We start from the raw sequence: 17,687 nt of genomic DNA, 5'->3' as shown, positions 1-17,687 counted from the left end.
TTTTGTCAGGATGATTATCTGTGCTGCAATGCTGTACATTTCAATGTCTTTATTTTCCTGAATATATATCGTAGCCCAGATGGATGAAACTAGATCCGGGGTCTTCAATCTTGTCCGATCTTCACTCGAAGTACAAGTCGATCCATGCGAGAAATGTTTTGAAGTTGAACATGGAAGGACATCGTTTGATTACTAGTCAATGATGTAAACTATTAACCAGCGCGAGAGGAATCACCGATAATCATAATGACCCTCAAGGTACTGCAGTACAATTCACGTGGTGTGAATAAAGGACTTGGCATCGAACACCATGCAAAATCTTTCGGTCGAAGGTCATTGATGTAAACCTGTCGCCGGAAGTGAGAAACTTGCCATTGAGGCATGCAAGCTTCAAAGTACTGAATGGGGTGTTCCTAGACAAACTTCTTGGATAATGAGCTGATGTCGACAAGAAGTGATCCATCATAGGAGGGCCTTAATGAACCCCACATCAATGACACGGAACGGAGCAAATGATTTTGATGGAGGTGAAAACGATCTGATGATATATGGTTCAGGGTGGCGATCATGAAAGAATGGAGTATAATGTATGGTAGTGGGCGGGACACAGGTGGCCTTTCTGGATGACTTCTCTTGAAAATGTCGGCGACACTTATGTGATGGATTGGTAGCATTAACCCCAAATGTGGATGGTATGGCGAGACCATGGCGATGTGACCGGTGAATGAAACAACCCAACCCGACTCGGGCACGGAGCGGAATTGTCATGTTCAAGAGCGACTTGCTACCAATAAAGATTCTTTAAGTTTTCTTCCCAATTTTTCCCCAGTCATTGCTGACTAGTACCTCTTTATTTTTGTCAAGCTTGAGGAGGATAACATATGATTGTTCTATAATTTTCCCTTCGGGCAAACCCATCGCTATGTTTTAACGAGCCTAGCGATAGTGAAACTCGTTCTCGTCTAAAGACAAGTTTGTCGCTATTAACCTTTTTAACGAGTTTAACGACAAAGATAACTCGGTCCTTTTCATTTTTAGAGAGTCTGAAAAGGTACGTAAAGGTAACTCCAAAATTCCTTTTTCGTCATCTAATCCCTTGAGTCCGAAAAAGTATAAAACAATACAGAAGGGATGAATTTTCGATCGCTTTAACGAGCCGAACAAAACAAGCGCTCTATCTTTTTGTGCAATAATCCCTCAGGTCCAAAAAGATTAAAATTTAGAGGAGGGATAGCGCTTCCTGTCACTTTAATGAGCTGGAAGGCCAGAGCTCGGCAATCTTTTCATATTTTACGAGTCAGAAAAGAGCTTAAAGAAGACTCGTCTTTTGAGGAACGAGTGATAAAATGGGTAGCAGCTGATTCCAGGTAAGGTTTGGAATTTTCCAATCACGGCAGTGTCACAAGGATGGCTAGTGAAATCACTCTTTGTAGCTGTTCCTCAAAATGGGTAAACAATCAAATGGAGGTGAATGATCGGCCAATGAAAAAGTGGAGGTGACGGTGCAAACACGACCAAGGCTTTAATGGCTGAAGTGCTACATTCACGGTGGTCATTTACCAGGGAATAGTTCATTTTTTAACGAGATTAAACGCGGGTGGAAACATTTGCTCGGTCCGGGTTTATTTTTTAACGAGCTTGAACCTCACGGTAAACACTGCTCGAGATAAGTTTGCATGCCCCCAGCATAATAACGTAAATCAAGGTGCATGCCCCCCAAGCTTCATTGCATTCAACTCGGTGATTGGAATGAAGGTTTACCTTTGAGATTTGGAAAGGGGATTTGTTTCATTTTTTAATGAGGTTGACACAGTAAAAGAACTATCCTTATGACTCCTTTTTTCATTTTTTAACGAGGTCGACACGAGATAAGAACCGTCCTCGGAATCCACCGTATTTACAGTATTTGATAGAAAATCAAAAACTGAAGGATGATTAAGGTTGCTGGAATAATCTTCGTGGTTATCCAGAAGATGGGAGTGATGGTGGTAATCTTCCCATGGTGCCTCTTCTTTCATCATTGATTGAATGATTCCTTCGTTTGTAGAATGTACAAGTGACGAAGGATTTGAAGAGGTGCCATATTCCTTAGACCTATCTATCCAAACACTCGATGAGCGTTGATTTGGGGTTGCCCCCCAGGCCAAGAAAATTGATTGCTACAATATTTCTAAAATGGCGATGATCCATGCTGACAAAATGTTCAGGAATCTTTGGAATCCATTAGATATAGAAGATTTCATATTGTAGGTTTCCACTGTGGCCACTTCCGCCAGATTACTCGGAGGCGGTAGGGAAAAAGTACCCATTAAGGCAGGGTCTTTTAGGAGACCTACTCCAATATTTTGAAGCAAATGATTGCTTCCATGGATCATTGGAATGCTTCCTGTAACTTGTGAACTGTTGGGGAGAAATGTTTGTTGGTCGACGATTGTAATTCCTCCTTGAAAGGGAAATGCAATCTTCCTGAAGTAGGTCAACACAACTGTGGCCATGGAATATATCCAGGGCCTTCCCAGTAGGATGTTGTAATCGAGGTTTCCGTCGATTACTTCAACATCAATTTCTACTGTTTTTCCCCCTAGTTCAACTTGCAAGTTACTTAAAATCCCGTATGGAGTGTATGATCGTCCATCAAATGCTTTTAATGTCGTTGACGATCTCGACAAGGGTGGTGACCCTAAATTTTTCCAGCAACTCATTGACATAATACATGTAGATGCCCCCTCATCAATAATTGTTCGATGAACGGCTTTGTTGAGGGCTTTCACTTGAATAAGGAAAGCTAGTTGAGCCGGTAATTGAGGGTCATATCCTTTATGATCAAAGGCCACAAGATTGGAATCCACTGGGTCAATCCCACCTATTGCTGATAATAAAGCTTGCTTTTGGGAGGGGTAATTTTGCGGTACCTCAAGTGTCAACATAGCGGATGGGGATTGGGCTAGGTCCTCTACTATATTATAATTTTGTGCTACTTTGGCACAAGGATTAAATGTCGATTTGTGTACTACTCCCTTTGGCAGCTTCATCATTGGTTCAGGAATGATGGGTGGCACAACTTCGGTCAAAGTTGTTGTCGAACTACTAGGTTGTTCATTAGCCTTGTTATTCGACAGCTGTGGATTCCTGTAATCTTTATTATTTGTCAAAGCATCATTTTGCTGCTTTGAGATAGACAACATAAGCACTTGGGATCGGGAAGCATTTTGATTAGCAACCAGTTTGGTTCCCGAGTTTGGAAACGGATCAGTTAATACTGCTGAGGTTTTTGAACTCTTAAAGAGTTTCTTAACTTCAGCTTTATGTGGACAATCTCTCGTCCAATGATCCTCATCGCATATATGACACCCCGTAGGGGGTTTCCTTTGCCCAGAAGGGTTTATAGAAGGTTTTTCAGGAGATGACTCATCCTGCTTACTTTTTCTCCCTTTCTTTTTCTTCTTGCCCCCTGGTTGCTTCAGTTTTTTGCCCTTGTCGGTCGACACAACATTTACTTCCGAGGCAAGAAGTTCCTCATTTGCATTTTGACTAGAAATCTTACGAGCCTTTTTAGATGTAGCCTTTGTCGATTTCGTGTCTGTTGTGCCAATCACGCCATCGCCGGCATGAGAGTCATTGTTTGATTTAGGAGGAGGAGGAACGGAAAATTCTGGTCTAGGAGCATCAGGTATTTTATCGTAGAGCGTGCCAGACTGGGTATAGATCAAGTCTAGATATTGTGCACGAGTAATAACTTGCTCTTCAGTGACGACTCCCCCTTTTTCCACATCTTCCGTGATGGAAGGTAGTAATGACTTGATAAACCATTCAGCTAAAAGTTGATCGGGAACATACGTTTTTACCATTCTACGACGATGTCGCCACTCATGTATATGATCAGATATGTGAGTGGCCGTCGTCTGTTTGAAATTGGTAAGGAGTTCCGTTCTCGTTTCGTACCTTATCGGTAATTGAAAATGCGTTAAAAAGGTTGTGGCTAAGGTACTGAAGTTGTCGAATGAATCTCTAGGCAATTCGATAAACCATTTTGCTGCTGGACCAGTTAACGTCCTCTGAAAAAGGCGAAGCCTAATCAAATCATCGTTTAGGGTGTTTGATGAACACCACAGATGAAAGGTCATCACATGATTCGACGGATCTTCACCCGGATTTCCATTAAATTTAGGAATATATGACGGAAGTTTATGCAGAATCGCTGGCCACCAAGGGGCATAAGCAATTGGATCGTTTGTTAACCGATTTAAATTAGGTAACTCTAAGGTTGCCACGAACGGTAACTGTTGATTCAGGTTAGGTGAAGCATACCCAGGATACGATGGAATCGCCTGAGCAGTTGGTCTTTGCATACCGGCATAATGCATTTGATGCTGGTATGTTTGGTAAGGTTGGTGGACTTGACCATTGTAAAATGGTTGATTTTGACCGTTTTGAATGTACAGCTGTCCACTGTTCGCAAAGATTTGCTGCTCAGAACCTTGGTATACTTGTTGGAATTGTGGTTGTTGGTATTGCACCAGCCATGGTTGTGAAGCCATGTGCTGTTGCCCGATACTAACCGTTTGACCAAGGTGAGGGGTAATTGTACCCGTCTGGACCTATGTCGCCCCACTAGTCGGCGATTGTAGTTGAGTTGCAGGGTCAAGGGGCTGTTGCATTAAAACCTGAGAAACTTGAGGTTGGCATAGCAACACCGTCACAATAGCTGGCATAGTTGGGATGTTTGACATAGGTACGGATTGTTGCATCGAATACACAACTCTTGGTTGTTGAGGTAGTATAGGTACCCAACCACTTGAGGTAATTCTAGTATAACCTGAATGTTGTTGTGAACTCCCGTATGGATATCCTCCCGGAAGGGATAATGAAAGGGCATACTGCCCTCCATACGGTGGTAATCCAGAACTCAAGGGAATTGTTTGCCCTTGGGGACCGGATTGCCCAAATTGACCTCCAAATGGATCAATTTGCTGAGACTCAACATAAGAGTTTCCGGATATTATTCCGGATGAACAAACAGGAACAGACCAGACTGTCGAAATAGCCCCTGAGTGGGCTCCTTCTAGCGGTTGAGAGCTAGTAGGGACAGATGGTATGCCGACGAACATTGTCGGAGTGATAGCAGGGAGTTCTGCCGTCGCTGTGTCAGATGACACAGTCCTAGATGTTGACGGTTGTTCAGACATTTGTAGTCTATCCAAAAGATTACCTAGCGATTCTACAAGAGCTTCTGCTGGTGGTAGGCTAACTTCTGATGTCGAAGGATATAGAGTGATCCCGACTCTAAAGTGCGTTGGAGTACTTGTTTGAGGATCTTCTACAATTTCTTCTATTGCAATCAGACCAGGTGGAAGGGGAAGACCGTTAGGTCCGTAAAATATTTCTGGTGCCGAATAAGGTGTGAAATTGGTAGCGACAGATGTTTGAAGAGTAAGACTCTCTGAACCGGTTGTAGATGGAACTGGTTCGGTTACACAAGTGTTTATTCTCAAACTAGGATCAGTATCATTGTCCTTCTGTGGCCGCTGAACTTCTTCTGTAGAGGCAGGGATTCCAGAAATGTTTGGAGTAACCGGAGTCTCTGATGTCGTTGGAACACTTGTTCTAACCTTGATTGGAGATTTGGAACCAGTTAAACGAGTTCGCTTTGTCCGTACTGGTTTCGATTCCGGAGACAAAGACAGTTGACTCGTAAGTCTCCGCGAACGACGGGGTTTCAATTGACTTTCTTCCACGATTGCGGATTACTCGATCAACTAAAATAAAGGGAAGATATGTTTCCAAATTAAATGAATTTTAGACGCTTTTGACACAACTTGTTTTTTTAGTTTTTAAGAGTCGAGAAAAAACAAAAGATGACTCTAGTGTCCTTCGATTTTTAATGAGCCTGAAGTGACAAGTGCTCAGATGGACCTTTTCCATTAAAGAGTCTGAAAAGGAACGAAAGGGACTTCTCTGGAGGTCTAGGTAGAGGGAGTACCAAACCAATCGCAAAACTGCAGAATACTTTTTACGGTATGGCAGTCAATCTTCCCGAATGCTGTGTTCAGTGCATTGCGATCAATAGGGCGGCCGACACGGCTTCCTATGGATAAAGGATTTAAGCCTATAGGGGTATCCCAATATATACTCGACGGTACGTGGGAGCACAAGTCCGTACTGGCACGTATCATCTCAAAGTGCAGGAATCACCCAACCATCAATGAGGACAATAGTTACCAGGCTTTACGACGACGGAATACGTCTCTAGCCTAGACCTCTAAATGTTGTGCGCTAAGTTCCAAAGTGTTGTTAGGTTCATTGAATTTATTTTAAGTTGATCTTTCTTATGAAGTTTTCCTTTTGGGTTCACCACGAGACATAGATGTAATTCATAAAATGCAATCTAAAGATGATAAACAAACTTTTATCTCTTTTCAGCAATGAAAATCCTAGCTACTAGGGGAAAAGAAAGACACAATCTTTTCGCAAAGAGAAAAGAGCACACTGTAAATGCACTTTCCTAAATCAAGCCAAACAGACTGTCAATATGCAAATGCACATGCATGTATTTGTTTTTCACTTTCTTAGTATTGATGCTAAAAAGAAAGTTGATGTACAAATCTGAATTTGCTTTCAAGTGACAAACACAAACAAACTTCTTTTCGAAATCAAAAGGTAGAGATGATTACGACACTTTATGATTTTGAAATAAATACTCGTTTTGACACTAGAAAGTCACAAATTCAAACCAAAGGAAAAAGTAAAAGCATAATCGACCATCAACAGCAAATAAACTTTCTCCTATGATCAAAATCGACACTTGCGACAGATCTAAATCAAAGGACGACAGTACGATTATTATACTTTTGCAATGGAAAATTGTAAAGGACTCAACAAACACATAAAAACATCTACAGTTCTTTTGTACAAATGAGGCTGAGTATCAGTAAGGAAAAGGGGGTTTGAAACAGTCCTATACTGATCACAGGCTGCAAAATCAGAGACAAAACTGGAAGAATGAAGCAAAGAACCTCAGTTGCACAGGGCTAGGGTGATCAGCGCACCTGTTACACAGAGAAACTGCATTGCAGCGCAGGTTGCCCTCTCAGGAAGTGCATTGAAATGCAGAACCTCTTCACAGTGCTTGCGTTGGGGCAGAAACGAGAATTCTATCTGGGTTCTGGGTCACGGTTTGCAGTTTAGTCTTTGGTTTTTGGCTGAGTAAAAGCAATCAGTAATGCACAATCAGGGGTAGATCTAAGGAGGGTCTAAGAGCTATCACAAGGGCAATCAGATAGTCTATGAATCAGCTGTTCAAATCATAAACAGATCCAGTGAATGGATTGAAGCAGCAGATGTCTACTTTGCATTTTATATGGCAAATGCAGTTCGAATGCTACTTATAAGTTTATGAAACAAACAGCAAGAGATACACAAACAAACAAATTAGACTCGTTCCCCAGCAGAGTCACCATTTTGTTATCGGGAAAAGTGTCTATTTAGAACTGCTCTATCCCACTAAGGTGTGACAGCTACCTTAGAAACAAACAGAGAAAACTACTTTTGTATCTCCTTTATGAACTATAAACAAAGAGAAATAGGAAGAACCAACCTGTGTCTTGCGCTAGTCCTTTGATCCAATCTCTCTCCTCTTTGACAGCTTCCAGCTACCTGCTCCCTTACTTGCCCAGCTTCACCAAGTACCTGTAAGATCACAGAAGAGGGAAACTATACAAAGACATGGATTTATATTCATAAATAACTTAACATCAGATTTAAGTTAACCATACAAATCTAACAAGCATCAATGATACAAAAGCATGGAGAAGAAACTCAAATAGTTTTTATTGATATACAAGAAGATCCAGGAGGAGTTACAACCGATGATTCCTGACCCAGCATCAACCTCCCAGCAAAGAAGTCCCTTCTTCACCCCCAACAAAGCATAGATCACCCAATTCTCTGATATGTATCTCAAAACCAACAGCAATTCCTTACAATGTGCAAAATTCCAGCCTCTGGATCTCTGGGATGAGGGATCCATATATAGATGTATGCAAGGAGGATGAGTCAGCTTATGATTTGATTAGTGGCTTCTCTGTGTCAGTTCTTGCTTCCACTTGGAGACTGAAAGCCTCTTACTCATCCTTGGTCGAATTCAATGAGGCAAGTGTCATTGGAGAAGATTCTGGAAGCTTCCATTGTCTCTCCACCTCGTGGATGACACGGCCATTTGTCATTTCCCACTCAACGCACCCTGATAGTGCATTTAGGTGCGTTGTAACGCACCCAGCTAGTGTATTCAGGTGCTATGCAACGCAGCTAGCTAGTGGAGCAGCTGAAATGATCCTGTTTTGACTTATTCTGAGCAGTTTCTGGTGGAGAACTTCTGGGAGAAGCTGTAATTTGTTGACCTTGTTCCTTTAGGGGTTGGAACAACACTTTTAGGGACTTAGGAGCCCTTGGTTTATGGACATTTCATGCTTAGAGCTGTAAGGCACAAAAATGTCTATAACACCCACTTTATATTAATCAAGAATGAAGAAGATATTATCAGGTATGGGATTTTAGTCTAACTGAGACCAATTTCCTTGCCTATGAAATAATGGTAGTGACGATGATAGTGAAGCATATGAACTTTCACTCATGGGTAAAAGTGAAAGTAAGCACTCTAAAGAGAAAACATATTAAAAAGATTCAGAAACAATGGACATTGCATATGTGACAATGTTGAGCAAAGATAATTATCAACAATGGAAAGAAAAGATGAAGTCTAATCTAATGAGTCTTGATGTTTGGTATCTAGTATGTAATGGCTACATGAAGATTCCTCCATCAGACAAGGAAGTGCAAAAGAATAGAAATGCTTTCTAACACCCTCCTCCCACACCCACCCAAGTAACTATGCCAACTAGGGTAAACATGAGACAAGAGGCTACTATGATCAAATTTGACCTCCTATATGACCTTAAGGAAATGGAATAGAAATAAAATCACACACAGTCATCCAATGTCATCAATTGAACCCTCAGGAGACAAGTCAGCCACATAGACAGCCTGTCCCTGGGTCCCACTGTTCTTCTGGACCTCTTAGGCCATAGTCACTCTCTTGTTATGGGAAAGGGAGTGAGCAGAGAGCTAAGGTCACCCTCATAGGCCTTTCTGCCAATGACTATGGAGTAAAGTTGCCAGTTTGTGCCAGCGACCCTGGGATTTAAGCCACTTTTTTAGGCCAAGAGCCCAAGCCACTGCCAAGAATGGAATGAAAGCTCAAAATCAAGTAAAGTATATGGAAACAATGATGCAAAAGAAATAAGTTGATTAAGAGATTAACCAGATCCCTACTAGACATGACATACATTTCATCAAACATATTGTCAACATGTAACCCATAGGTGTAAACATTAGAATTAAGTGTATGGATCTCATACTTATCTGGGAATCGCTATGAACCATTGTTCCCTCATGCCATTTGTTGCCTTATCACTTATTAGTTCATAGATACGATATCCATTTGAATCCAAGTAAAAACATGCTAATATCCATATAGAGTTGCTATAACAAAATGTACATATAAGCAACATAATATGAACAAAAGTACCCTAAACATATCAGCCATCGAAATCCATATATACATCAGTACATTTTCACATAGAAATCAAGGGAATGAATTTCTCATTAATCAATGTAATCAACCAGTTGGAGATGGGACTACCATGTTCCACCCAACCATAGAATGACTAAGCCAAATCTCCATTCAACTATTCACCCCCGTGCCATATTCCAAGCATGAATGTGGGACTCAAACCAAAAGTGCTCAACGAGGGGATACCAAGGTTGAACCACCTCACCCTGATCAATAGAAACCATATTTTACTATAATCTATCCCAGATCATTAGGCCAACATAATGACCACATCATAACAGGCCTTACCGTAATCTCCACCTGATCACGAAGCCAAACAAGCATGGATGCCACAAGATCTCTCCACCTACACCGTGAGGAATTTTCCTGTCTCCTAGTCTCTCAAGCTTTACCTCAATCCAAACTGGGATCACTAGGCCCTAAATAGAGACCCACTCTCCAGGCTTTACTGCAAATCCCAAACCCAGAATTACTAGGCCCAAAAAAGTGCAAACCACTTGTAGGGTTTATCTTATATCTTGCCATTCACTAGCAAGGATTGCTAGGCCATTTAAGGCAACACAAAATTGATATTTACCACAACTCATAGTCGGGTTCAGGGGTTACTAGGCCATCTGTTCTTCATTTCAGAGATCCACCTCACTCATCTTCGAATCTATCCGACAATCGAGCTCAACCAAAACATGAGAAACCCATCACACCATGGCTATCCAGAAATCGCAAGGCTAGGCTGAAAAATATTGTTACACATGGCAAAACCCATGCCATGATAGAAAATAACCACATTCAATACCATTCATGCCAAATCTAACAAGGAAACTACACATGCAAGTCGATACCTACAATGAAGCTTGTTATAACTGCTTCATCATGGCTTTCCCTACTTGATATTTGTTTCCTCTTGCCTTCTATGCCTTTCTTGCTCCATTGCCAAAGTGCGCCAAGAAAAAACTCTAAGTGTCGAAGAGTATGAGAGAGACAGAACAATGAGGGTGCTCCAAAACTGAAGTGACAAAAGGTTACAAACTAATTCTCATAAGCCTTTTTATGAATGAGGCCTCTATTTTCTTCATTTTTCATTATTTTCCTTAATTTTCCTCCTCACATGCAACTTGTGACCTTTCACCTTCTTTTTCTCCTAATTTCCATTATTTTCATAAATAAATGTGCCAAAAATTCCATTTTTCCTTTCCAAAGCCTTAGCCATTGCCTTTTCCAATTTCCTTAGCCATAAGCAAACAAATGAACACCCCTAGGATGCCTTGCCCAACGTTCAGGTTGGAATACATGTCCCATTCATCGGTGGTTATTATTTTTAACTTTTATTACATGGAATTTTCACAAAGGATATTACAGGACCCTCCCCCTTGGGGGACACTATCCTCGGTGTTCAATCACACATATACCTTAGCAACCTGCTAAAAGAAGACATATTTCTCATGGAGCTTTATAACACAGCTCGATGCAGTATTTACAATGAAAAATTTTCTCAAGAGAAAAACACAATGACAACATGACAACATACCACATTATGGATCTTTGTAACACAACTCATTACTGTATTTAAAATGATCATCCTGTTGAGTTCCAACTCATATAACATCACAACATCATGATAATATAACCACATGATAACATAATAACATGACTCCCATATCACATAGTGGATCTTTATAACATAGCTTGTTATGGTATTTACAGCGATACAGGCGTGTACATATAGCAACATCATCAAAATATAGATACCAAAAAATATGCCAAATCATATACCAAAACATATATCAAACATATACTAGCCACCATCTCTAAGCATATATAAAAACATCATATAGCATATATCAAACCATCATAAAGCAAATATCGAACCACCATAAAGCATATACCAAACCACTATAAGAAAATACCAAACCAGCACAACAAAATACCAAAAAACCATAAGAAAATACCAAACCACCATAAGCAAATACCAAACCACCATAAGAGAATACCAAACAACCATGTAAAGTTTCTTTGCCTCAACCAGAAAAGAAGGAAGGATACATGGCCTGCATCTGATCTTCCATCTCCCATGTAGCTTCATCAGTCCCAAAGTGCTTCCATTGCACTTTAACTTGCTCAATTGCTCAGTTCTAGAGCACAAGCACCTTTTTCTGCAATATATATTGAGGCCCTATCTAGAACTCTCCATCTAGTTCCACCTACAATACATAAAAATAAATCACATGATCAACATCCCTAACATACTTCTTAAGGAAATATACATGGAAAACGTCATGGACTTTTACTATCGGAGGCAGTGCAAGTCAATAGACTACTAGTCCAATATGATCCAATCCACGGGGAGCTCTTCCTTATTTTGATGCTCAAGTACACCTGTTCCCCAACCTGGATCTCCTTGAACAACTTATTCCTATCTGCATAACTCTTTTCCCTATCGTGTGTTGCCTTGAGATTCTTCTTCATTACCTGCATATCCTATTCTATGTTTGCTAACATATCTAGTCCAATCAATACTCTACTAACCAGATCACTCCAAATGATGGGAGTGTTACAACTCTACCCATACAATGCCTCAAAAGGGCTCATCCTCAATGACTTTTGATAACCAATGTTGAATGCAAACTCTAACAAAGGGAGATACTCTTCCCACTTCCACTGCATGCATCACATACATGCTCAACATATCCTCCAATATCATGTTGACCCTCTCTATCTGTCCATGTGTCTGCAGATGATAAGTTGTGGTGAAGGCCAACTCTGTGCCCAAACCTTCAAATAACTCCTTCCAAAACTTGGAAGTGAACTTCGCATCCCTGTCTGACACGATCCTCTTCAGAACACCATGTAGTCAGACCACATATCTAACAAATACATGTGCCACATCACTAGTTGAGAATGTAGACTTCAGAGGAATGAAGTGTGCAACCTTTGTAAACTTGTCCACAATTCCCGTGACAAAATCATGTTGCTTCACTATCTTTGGCAACCCTATCATGATGTCCATGGAAATGATCTTCGAGTTCCATTATGAAATCGTGATTGGTTGTAGTAGTCCACTTGGATTCTTACACTTTGCTTTCACTCGCTGAAAATCAAAACATCTAGCCGTAAAATCTGCTACATCCCTCTTCAAATTCGTCCAATAGTAATATCTCTTCACTGCTGTCAGTGTCTTTTGCTAACCTGAGTGACTTGAATAAGGTTTCGCATGAAATTCCCTCAATATCACCTTCTTGAGATCACTATAATCTGACACATATATTCTGTTGTTATAGCTCCAAATCTCACCCTTGATATTTTTGATGCTGCATTTATGGCCTAGGGAAACCCCTCCTTCCAGACTTGGTCAAAATACTTAAAAAATAGTGTTTTACTCCCTATACATGCCATTGCCCTGAGCTAAATGCGTGTGTACATGGGTCAGTGTATACCCAACCAGCGTATATGTCTTAAAACACTTAAAAAATTAAATATCCTTAATTTCGAGCAGAGATCACGAGTTTCACCTATTGATTACCTATTAGTGTTCATGGCCCTAACTATTCCCAATGAATTCCCAACTAAAAAACTACTTTGGGAGAAGTGTAAAAATGCTTCAATAGGAAGACCTAAGGGAGGAGAGAGGACAGAGAATTACTCTGCTATGATTATCCCTGATCAAGTCTTAAGATCCCTATGCTTCCAACACTTCCCCCACTACAGGAAACCCTTGTTTCCTTGAGTTATGATGTCATTTCACTAGTTGAGATATCCTTGTGTGAGTCATGGAAGGAGCCTTTTTAAGACTTGGGATTGGATGGACTCGGAGGATGGTTCTGCTTGGAGCCAGCAAGAGGAAGATTCAGGTGATATCATTCCTTTTTCTATTTTAGTTATCTGCAATAAAGAAACATTTGTCTTGTTCCTGAAATCAATCTTCTTTATGCATATGATGTTATTGTTATGGTTTACGTATGAATAATTGTTTTAATGTATAACTAACCATCTTTCAATAAGTTATGATATTGATTTCTATATGATACTTTGTCCATATATTGCTATGCTTCTTTGAATTGGTCATTTTGCAAGTTCAAGGATCGCAAGGAACTCCAAGAGGGTTTGGACCCTAGCTGGATCTACCCGAACGAAGGACCCCCAGGTGCACCTCTCTTCACATAGTTTGCTTATTTAAGTATCATGTCTGTGTGGAATTCTTGTCTTTTACTGTAGATAACCCATCGCTCTGCTAGGGTGTTGACCCAAAGCCCTAGGGACGCTGGGGACAATAGTATTGTTGTTCCTAGTTTGGGTTAATTTAAGCCAATCAGGGCTCAACTATTTGTTTTCTTGTTGTAATTGATTTCTCTGTTCCTGTAGGAACTCAGAATTAAAGTTTGAGCAGTTTCTTCAGACCTCTTTTTTGTTTTTTCTTGTGAAATGTTATATAGGTAGTTTTGTTAGGTTACAGTAGCGTATGTACGCAAATTTTCCCATATAAACTTGCATATACGTAGGTTTCTTTTGGCTGAATAGCATATACATGAAACTGTGTATTGACACAGTCGCGTATACCCTAATTTTCCAAGATTTTTTCAAGTCTTTCTATCTCAGAGGATTTGTTTGCTAGTCTGAGTGTTTCCTGAGCAGTCAAGTTTTGGTATCAGTCTTTGGTTTTGCAACAAGTTTACGGTTTCAAATTCTCTCCTGTTGTGGAAAGTTTTGGTCTTGTTTTGTTTTTTTGCAAGTGTCATCATTTGTGTTTGAGCACACGAGATTTCTTTCTAAGAATCTTGGCTGTTCTGGTCTTCTAGAGCAGAAATATTGGTTTCAATCTTTGTGACAAACTTTATCTTTGTGATCTTCTTGATTTGTGTCAAAACTGCATCTTGTGGCCATTTTCTTTTCCCTCTTTTTGAAAGTTGTTGAGTGACGATTTTGAAAGTTGTCTTTCTTGGTCTTTTGATCATTGTCACCAAGCTTTTTTTGTTGCTTTTTGGTCATTCAGGGCATCTTGAAACACCTATTTTGTTGAGTTCTCGCCCATTTGGAGTTGATAACTTGCAAAGTGTTTTGTTGCCTATTTTTTGGTCTCAAAGTCTTCAATAGTTTTTGGAGTACTTTTGAAATTTTTTTTTTGCTTTTGTGAAAAAGAAACTTCTTAAAAACTTGGTTTTTGCTTTCTTTTTCGTTGTTTTGATTTGGTTTCTTTTTGTGAGTGAGAGTGCATTTTGTTTGTCTTAAGATTTGCTTTTAGTGTTTGAACAAAAATTAGCATTAGGAACTTATATTCTATCTAAACATCTAAGGTGGCTAATTAGAAGTGATAAACAATTTGCTTTCATTCCTTGCTTTAGAGTAATCTTAAATTTCTTGCATCTTCATTTCACCTTGCATTAGGATAGTTTGCATGGTTAAAGCATTAGTAATATTTTTGTGAGTGTGAAGTGTGTTTCAAGAAAAGAAAAGAAAAAAAATATTTGTTTCTTAGGAGTTTCATAGAACCCACATAGAATTCTCTTTTCATCGAAGGAAAAATGATTGCATTCATGTAGTTACTTTTTCATTGATTCTGATTGAGTCATACACACATCATCAGTTTCACTCCCATACCCTTGACTTAAAAGAATAGCCACTTAAAATCAAGCGCTAATAAAATAAACTAGAACTCTTTATATTGTCAGTAAGTACGCCAAAAAGTTTTAGGATATTTAGGGCCTTGGATTAGGCGAGTGGAGAGAAAACTCTCCAAGGCAACTCTAAATTGTCAAACATAGAAGTCTGAATAAAGAATGCAAATCCAATAGCATTAGGGAGACTAGGAAAGCTTCGGATCTAGGAGTTAAGCAGGAGGGTTTTTGAAGATAAGGAAGAGAGATACCCCCTCTCCTACTTGTCGGATCTTACCTCAAGACTATTCTGCCTAGCTTCTAACATGAGTTGGTAACCTTAGTTTCTTATCCTAGGGATCTACACAGGTGGCTATGGAGGGGAATCCCATGGCACTTGAGGTCGACATTGTATCACTCTCAACAGTACGTCTAGATGGCACCCTTGCGAAGCTCAGGGGCTTGCACCGGCACAGGCTATTGTTTGGAAATCACCGTAACTTCCTATGATACCTTCACTGGTAGGCCTAGGTTGTCATTATCCCAGACTATCTTTGGAAGGTCCCTTACTTCACTTTCTTGTATTTTGGTGTCCGGTCCTCATCACCCAGAGCAGAAATACTTGGAAATTGCTTCATTGGTTGTATCTTTAGGTACTTTATAGTTGAGTGCTCTCTGCTCCTTGTATATAGTTGGCTTTAGGTATTTTTGTCTAGTCAGTTTCTGGACTTTGTATTCTGAGTGACTGACTTACCACCCCGCTGATCTTGAAAGGCTTTTGGTTGTTCTTTCAGAAGTTGTGGAGTTGCCTCCCCAAGGGCAAAGGTATTGATTGTGTATCTATCTTCCTTGAAAAGTCATTTGTACATTCCCGTAAGGGAAGGGTCTGTGAATCAATTAGATATGGCCAATATTCCTGTGGAAACCAACCAAGGAACCCTCCCAAAAGGGGATCCTTGTGCTTTTCCTTTCTTTGGGAACATTGGTACTCCCTTGATGGCCACTTTAAATATTCCTAGATTGAATGTTGGACTACCCATTTGGCTATGGTACACTCGAATGTTCCAAATGCTCTTGAGTCTTCTTAGATGAATGCTTTATTTCAGGGGCATCACATGGATGTTAATCATTCATCTTCTTTCAAAGAGAAATCTAGGATTCATTTTTCTCATCCTTCTTGTAACAAGAAATCTAAAAAAAGGAGAAAGAGGAAGATGAAGAAGAAGAATAATTCTATCCATTCATCTTCAACCTCTGCTAGTCATGTTGAAGATGAGCCTTCAGTCGCTGCAAGTCATTCTAGGGGCACAAGTCTAGTCACTGCAATTCATACTAGCAATTCATCTTCAACCTCTGCTAGTCGTGTTGAAGATAAGCCTTTAGCCGCTACAAGTCATGCTAGGCGCACAAGTCTAGTCACTGCAAGTCATACTAGCAATTCATCTTTAACCTCTACTAGTCATGTTGAAGATGAGCCTTCAGCCGCTACAAGTCATACTAGCAAAGAGTCACCGACCCCTGCAAGTCATGTTCAGGACTCTCCGCAAACCACTGTTAGTCATGTTGGCAGAATGGAGGTTGATAAGAAACCTGGACGTAGAAGTTTTAAACCTAAGTTCCCTTGTAAGACATGCAAGGGAGACCATCTTACTCATTTGTGCCCTGTTATTCCAAAGGTACAAAGGATATGGTCCAAATATGAAAGTTCTTCTACTCCTAGATCTGATATGGTTTCTTATCAATCCCATCAACCATTGGTTGATAATGTGGTAGAGCCAGTGCAATCTCTGGCTGATTACACTCCTCTTTTGGGGGGTGAAGTGCCTAACAAAAGAGTCTATTTGATCTCTAGTAAAAAGTATTCTGGTATAGGGGGCATTCTGGTTTCTTCGAATTTTCCCTCTCCAAGCTCTAAGAGTGTCTCCTTTGATTGGGATAGTCTTGTTGAGCTTTGTCTTCCTTCCACTGTAACTTTCCAAATAAAGGTCAGAGTTAATTCCACAAATGTCTATCAATGTATGGTGGATGAAGGATCCTCTGCAAATATTATATCCTCTTTGACTTGGAAAGCTTTGGGTTCCCCAAAGTTGTTGATAACTTAGAGTCAGTTGTTAGCCTATGATATAAGACCTGGTGAATCTATGGGTATTCTTCCTCAATTGCCGATTACTTTAGGTGAGAAGACTGTCTTAATTGATATGATGTTGGTTGATAGACCTTTAGACTTTAATATGTTACTTGGGCGTGATTATGTCTATGCTATGAATTCTGTGGTGTCTTCACTCTTTCGAGTGACGTGTTTTCCTCATGAAGGGAATATTGTCACTATTGATCAGCTTGCATCTGCTAATTACCACCCTAATTCGAATTTACTACAGAATACCCCTTGGTTTGTTCCATGTGTTCAAGTAGACTCTACCCCACCATGGGTGAATTATGTGGCATTGAATCCTCAATGTTCAATCGCTTCTGAG

The sequence above is a fragment of the Pinus tabuliformis genome, chromosome 8 (genome assembly GCF_031772625.1).
Source record: "Pinus tabuliformis cultivar Carrire ecotype Pingquan chromosome 8, CPIR1, whole genome shotgun sequence".
Classification (NCBI taxonomy): domain Eukaryota; kingdom Viridiplantae; phylum Streptophyta; class Pinopsida; order Pinales; family Pinaceae; genus Pinus; species Pinus tabuliformis.
The sequence above is the reverse complement of the archived record's forward strand: the minus strand, read 5'-3'. Positions refer to the sequence as shown.